The sequence below is a fragment of the Mandrillus leucophaeus genome, unplaced genomic scaffold (genome assembly GCF_000951045.1).
Source record: "Mandrillus leucophaeus isolate KB7577 unplaced genomic scaffold, Mleu.le_1.0 Scaffold243, whole genome shotgun sequence".
In the NCBI taxonomy this organism is placed as follows: Eukaryota; Metazoa; Chordata; class Mammalia; order Primates; family Cercopithecidae; genus Mandrillus; species Mandrillus leucophaeus.
Genome location: NW_012102510.1, coordinates 3,482,441 through 3,488,406, shown reverse-complemented (window position 1 = coordinate 3,488,406; position 5,966 = coordinate 3,482,441). Strand labels below are relative to the sequence as shown.

General features: G+C 42.9%; 1 long non-coding RNA gene across 1 annotated transcript in view; it reads right to left on the bottom strand.

Annotated features, from left to right (window-relative positions):
• The window catches only part of LOC105541705, a 13,671-nt gene extending 12,642 nt beyond the window's left edge, over positions 1–1,029 (bottom strand). Inside the window, exon 1 of the long non-coding RNA XR_001006372.1 lies at positions 908–1,029. This is a non-coding gene — a long non-coding RNA (uncharacterized LOC105541705). The remainder of the gene's footprint in view (positions 1–907) is intronic.
• Positions 1,030–5,966: the final 4,937 nt, after the last annotated feature.

Below are 5,966 nucleotides of genomic sequence, written 5' to 3'. Positions count from 1 at the left end.
AGGGATTCAACTTCTTCCTGGTTTAGTCTTGGGAGAGTGTATGTGTCCAGGAATTTATCCATTTCTTCTAGATTTTCTGGTTTATTTGCATAGAGGTGTTTATGGTATTCTCTGATGGTAGTTTGTATTTCTGTGTAGTTGGTGGTGATATCCCCTTTATCATTTTTTATTGTGTCTATTTGATTCTTCTGTCTTTTCTTCTTTGTTAGTCTTGCGGTCTATCAATTTTGTTGATCTTTTCAAAAAACCAGGTCCTGGATTCATTGATTTTTTGAAGGTTTTTTTTGCGTCTCTATCTCCTTCAGTTCTGCTCTGATCCTAGTTATTTCTTGCCTTCTGCTAGCTTTTGAATGTGTTTGCTCTTGCTTCTCTCGTTCTTTTAGTTGTGATGTTAGGGTGTCAATTTTAGATCTTTCTTGCTTTCTCTTGTGGGCATTTAGTGCTATAAATTTCCCTCTACACACTGCTTTAAATGTGTCCCAGAGATTCTGGTATGTTGTATCTTTGTTCTCATTGGATTCAAAGAACATCTTTATTTCTGCCTTCATTTTGTTATGTACCCAGTAGTCATTCAGGAGCAGGTTGTTCAGTTTCCATGTAGTTGAGCGGTTTTGAGTGAGTTTCTTAGTCCTGAGTTCTAGTTTGATTGCACTGTGGTCTGAGAGACAGTTTGTTATAATTTCTGTTCTTTTACATTTGCTGAGGAGTGCTTTACTTCCAACTATGTGGTCAATTTTGGAATAAGTGCTATGTGGCGCTGAAAAGAATGTATATTCTGTTGATTTGGGGTGGAGAGTTCTGTAGATGTCTATTAGGTCGGGCAGAGGTGGTTTTATTTCAAGCTCATTCTTTCACTGAAATTGAAGCCATTTTTGTTCCCAGATTTATGTCAACAGTCTTTACTCACTTTGAGCAGGCCATGTTCTTGAGAATTGCAACTTCAGTAATCTTGGTTTGGCAGATACTCTCCAAGTGAAGGGGTAGCAATAGTGGATGCGTTTGTGTACTCCCCAAATTCATATTCTGAAACTTAATTACCAAAGTGATGATATTAGAAGGTGGGGCCTTTGGGAGGTGATTTGATCTCATGGGTTCTGCCCTCATGAATGAGATTAGTGACCTAATAATAGAAGCCTGACGGAGCTCGTTTGCCTCTTCCACCATGTGAGGATACAGCAAGGAGATGGCATCAATGATAAATGGGCCCTCACCAGACACCAAATCTGCTGGCACTTTGATATTGGACTTGTCAGCCTCTAGAGTTGTAATAAAGAAATTTCTGTTGTTTATAAGTTGCCCAGTTTACGGTATCTTTGTTATAGCAGCCTGAGTAGACTCAGACAGTGGAGTGTCTGTTTTGTTGAGGTTGCTGTGACCGAGCTTCTGCTGTCTGATTTCCTGTGAAGTCAGTGCTTTGCAGCAAACCACAGGAACAGTGAAGAATTTCCTAAAAATCTCCCATGGTGTGGATGGGCATTGTTTTTTTGTTTGCTTTTTTGTTTTTGAGAAGGAGTCTCGCTCTGTCGCCCAGGCTGCAGTGCAGTGGCACGATCTTGGCTCACTGCAAGGTCTGCGTCTTGGGTTCACGCCATACTCCTGCCTCAGCCTCCTGAGTAGCTGAGACTACAGGCGCCCGCCACCACATCTGGCTAATTTCTTTTTGTATTTTTAGTAGAGACAGGATTTCACCATGTTAGTCAGGATGGTCTCGATCTCCTGACCTCGTGATCCACCTGCCTCGGCCTCCCAAAGTGTTGGGATTACAGGCGTGAGCCACTGCACCCAGCCAGATGTTGTTTTTTCATGTTCAGCAAACCTTTGCTGAGCATGTACTGCATGGCAGACACTATTTTGAAGTTTGTTTGTGTTTTGTTTTTGTTTTTGTTTTTTGTTTGTTTGTTTTTAAGATGGAGTCTCGCTCTGTTGCCAGGCTGGAAAGATCTCGGCTCATCACAACCTCTGCCTTCCGGGTTCAAGCGATTCTCCTGCCTCAGCCTCTGGCGTAGCTGGGACTATGGATGCACGCCACCATGCCTCGTAAATTTTTTTGTATTTTAGTAGAGACGGGCGTTTCACCATGTTGGCCAGGAGGGTCTCGATCTCCTGACCTCATGATCCACCCACCTCTGCCTCCCAAAGTGCTGGGATTACAGACATGGGCCACCGCGCCCAGCCTATTTTGAGTATTCTACAGTGAACAAAGCAGAAAAAATAGCTCCTGCTTTGTGGGGACATGGGTAATAAAAAGGTGATATATAGATAGTTATACGTTTTTGTTGTGTGCGTGTGTGTGTCTGTGTGTATAAGTATTCATCCTCTGATGATGGTATGGATGAAAGTAAATCAAGATAGGAGAACAAGGAATCACTTGTGGATATGGGGTGGGTAGAGAAGGTCTCAATGATAGGGTGCCATTTGAGCAGAGATCCGAAGGAAGTGAGGGAGGATTTGAAGTAGGGCATGCCAGGCAGAGGGAATAGCAAGTACAAAAGCCTTGAGCCAGAGGAATAGCTGCCGTCATGCTTCTTCGCAGCCTGAAGTCACATCTCCAGTGTATCAGCAAAACACCTCAAGGATTTACTTGAAATGGTCCCAGGTTGTAGTGACCCAAGATGCCTGAGAGAAGAAAACATAAATCTACTTTGGTGTAAGCCACCTTTCAACCCACAGATAAAATTTCAAAATATAGGAACCCACAGTGGAAAAAAATCATAGTGCACACAAGAAAACAAGACACAAAACACTATTAGCAAGACTCATAAGAAACAACAGTCAAACCTATACAACTTCAGATACTGAAGTTATTAGACATAGATTGTTTAGTATAGGCTAGGTGTGGTGGCTCACACCTGTAATCCCAGCAATTTGGGAGGCCAAGGTGGGAGGCCAAGAGTTCAAGACCAGATTGGATAACATAATGAGACCCCATCTCTATGAAAAATAGAAAAGTTAGCCAGGCCTGGTGATATGCACCTGTAGTCCTAGCTACTCAGGAGGCTGAGGTGGGAGGATTGCTTGAACCTGGGAAGTTAAGGCTGCAGTGAGCCATGGTTGCACAATTGCACTCCAGCCTGGGTGACAGAGTGAGACCATGTCTCAAAAAAAAAGTACACATTTAAAGTAACAAAAGAAGGTGTGCTTGTTTGCTAGGGCTGCCATAATAAAGTACCATAGACTGAGTTGTTTAAAAGATAGAAATGTATTATCTCACAGTTCTGGAAGCCAGAAGTCCTAAATCAAGGTGTTGGAAGGGTTAGCTTTTTCTGAGGCTTTTAGGGAATGACCACTCTGCCACTAGCAGAGTAGTCATTGAAAGAGAATAGAGACCAGAAAGAGAACCAAACACAAGTGAGAATTTACTAACATAAGTGACGATATGATTTGGGTGGGAACACGATATGATTTGGCTGTGTTCCCACCCAAATCTCATCTTTAAGTGTAGTTCACATAATTCCCATGTGTCGTGGGAGGGACCTGGTGGGAGGTAATTGAATCATGGGGCCGGTTACCTCCATGCCGTTCTCATGATAGTGAGTTCTCATGAGATCTGATGGTTTTATAAGGGGCTTTCCCCTCCTTCACGCTGCACTCCTCCTTGCTGCTGCCATGCGAAGAAGGATGTGTTTGCTTTCCCTTCTGCCATGATTGTAAGTTTCCTGAGGCCTTGCCAGCACTGCAGAGTCTATTGAACCTCTTTCCTTTATAAATGACCCAATCTTGGGTATTTCTTCATAGCAGTATGAGAACGGACTAATACAGTGACAGTTCATGTACCTGGAAGAAAGATTATTCAATACTGAGTAGTCATCAGAAAAAAATATATAGTTGGACCCTTATCCACTGGACCTTCTACCTGTTTCATACCATACATGAAATAAATTCCAGATGTAACAAAAATGTAAACATTTAAAAAATCCAGAAACTACAGAAGTTGTAATGTAGCAGGACGAACCGCAGACAAAACTCTTCAGACACCGGGTTAAAGAAGTAAGGAGGCTTTATTGGCCAGGAGCTTTGGCAGACTTATGTCTTAAGAGCCGAGCTCCTCAAAAAAGAAGTTACTGGCCCTTTTAAGGGTTTACAACTCTAAAGGGTCCACGTGAAAGGGTCATGATAGATCAGGCAAGCATGGAGAACATGACTGGAGGCTACATGCATCAGCTAACAGAACAGAAAGTTTTCCAGTGCTTTCTTATACAATGTCTGGAATTTACAGATGACACAAGTAGTTTAGGTTAGAGGTTGATATTATTATTATCATTATTAGGGTCATAAATGAGCTGCCGAGGGAAGGGTTTCTTCTGAGGCTTCACATCCTCTCTTGTCTACCTCGGGTGGCCTAGAGGTGTGTGCATCTTGCAGAGATGCAAATGCTGTGGTCTCAGGAGTGGGGAGGCTCGCTCTCTGGCAAGGAGAAGGCACCACCGAGATCACTGGTGCCATCTCCTGCCATGGGTCTTCTGGTGTTGGGTCAGACAGAACTTTAGGAATTTATTTCTTTCGTCAGGTGGAGTCGGATCTTTCCTTGGCTATCTGTCTCTATACTACTAGCACTGCTGCTGCCTGCCTTCTTAGCCACTGTGGGGGGTCTAGTACTAACTGTAACTAAGTGTCTATATACCGGAACTGGTCTATGTGTCCTGGCTTTCTAGTTACTTTGTGCCATGCCTTTGAAACAAGAGACATATCTAGGCTTCTTTCTGACTGCTAACCTGCTCCTAATGCTGGCCAATTTATCTTACACAAAGTTCTAAGTTTTTTTTGGTGTCATAGTAACTTTATAGTCTTTATCAAATCTTTCCTTGAAAATTTTTAGCATAGTCCTTAGCGGAGTGGGCTTACTTTGTGTCTGACCCATTTTCCCTTGAGACAAAACAACATTTACACTACAAGAAGGAGAGGGTAAAAGGTCACTTACTTGCCTAATTTACACTGAATTAAAATTAAAACTAAAGCTAAAGTGTCATTAAAGGCACGACTGTTCGTCAAGCAATTCAAGTCAAGTCAAAATCAAAACGAAAACTAAAGTGCCAATAAAGGCACGCTGTGGGTGATCAGGCCAGGCTTCTACTCTATGGAGTGGGCAAGTTCCTAGGACCGGTCTTACCATATTCCACATGTCTGGACTTCAAGCGCCAGTTCTTTCCTGGTGTTCAGCCATTGCGTTGATCTTCCGCAGGGGGCCTGCCGTGCACTGCTGTAATGAGGCGTTCCACTGGGGCAAATGCCTACCCAGGAGTGCTCTCAGGATCCGCCTCACTCGTGCTGGCCAGAGTCCCCCACAGGGATGCTCCACAGGGCAGGCCTAAGTTGGCTGCCTCGACCATCCGTTAATCACCTCGATTCCCGGTCAGGGAACCAAGAAATGTAGCAGGACGAACCACAGACAAAACTCCTCATACACCGGGTTAAAGAAGTAAGGAGGCTTTATTTGGCTGGGAGCTTCAGCAGACTTACGTCTTAAGAGCCGAGCTCCTCAAAAAAGAAATTATTGACCCTTTTAAGGGCTTACAACTCTAAAGGGTCCATGTGAAAGGGTCGTGATAGATCAGGCAAGCGTGGAGAACGTGATTATTATTTTTTTAACCAGCAAGGCCAGGTGGTGGTGCCAAGGTTGTCTGGCCATTTATCTTCTGTTTCTTTCCAACTTCTTGTTTTCTCCCTTTCCTTTTGTCTTATAAACTAGGCAAGACAAGGGGAGAGGAAGGCAGTAGAAGTGATGGTCTCCTTCCTTAGTAAAAGAAGAAACCTTACATAAAAAGTTCCACATGACAAAAATTTAAACCTAACATATTGAAATTGTAAAAGTAATAAGAGAAACACAAGATAAACAAGATAATTTTTTGCTTATAAATTCTTTGTGGGAAAGCTCTTTTAAAGCATTACAGAAAATCTAGGTTTCGTAAGAGAGAAGATTGGTAGGTTTTGCTTTATAAACTCTTTTTTCAAATTATGCTGAAATCTAC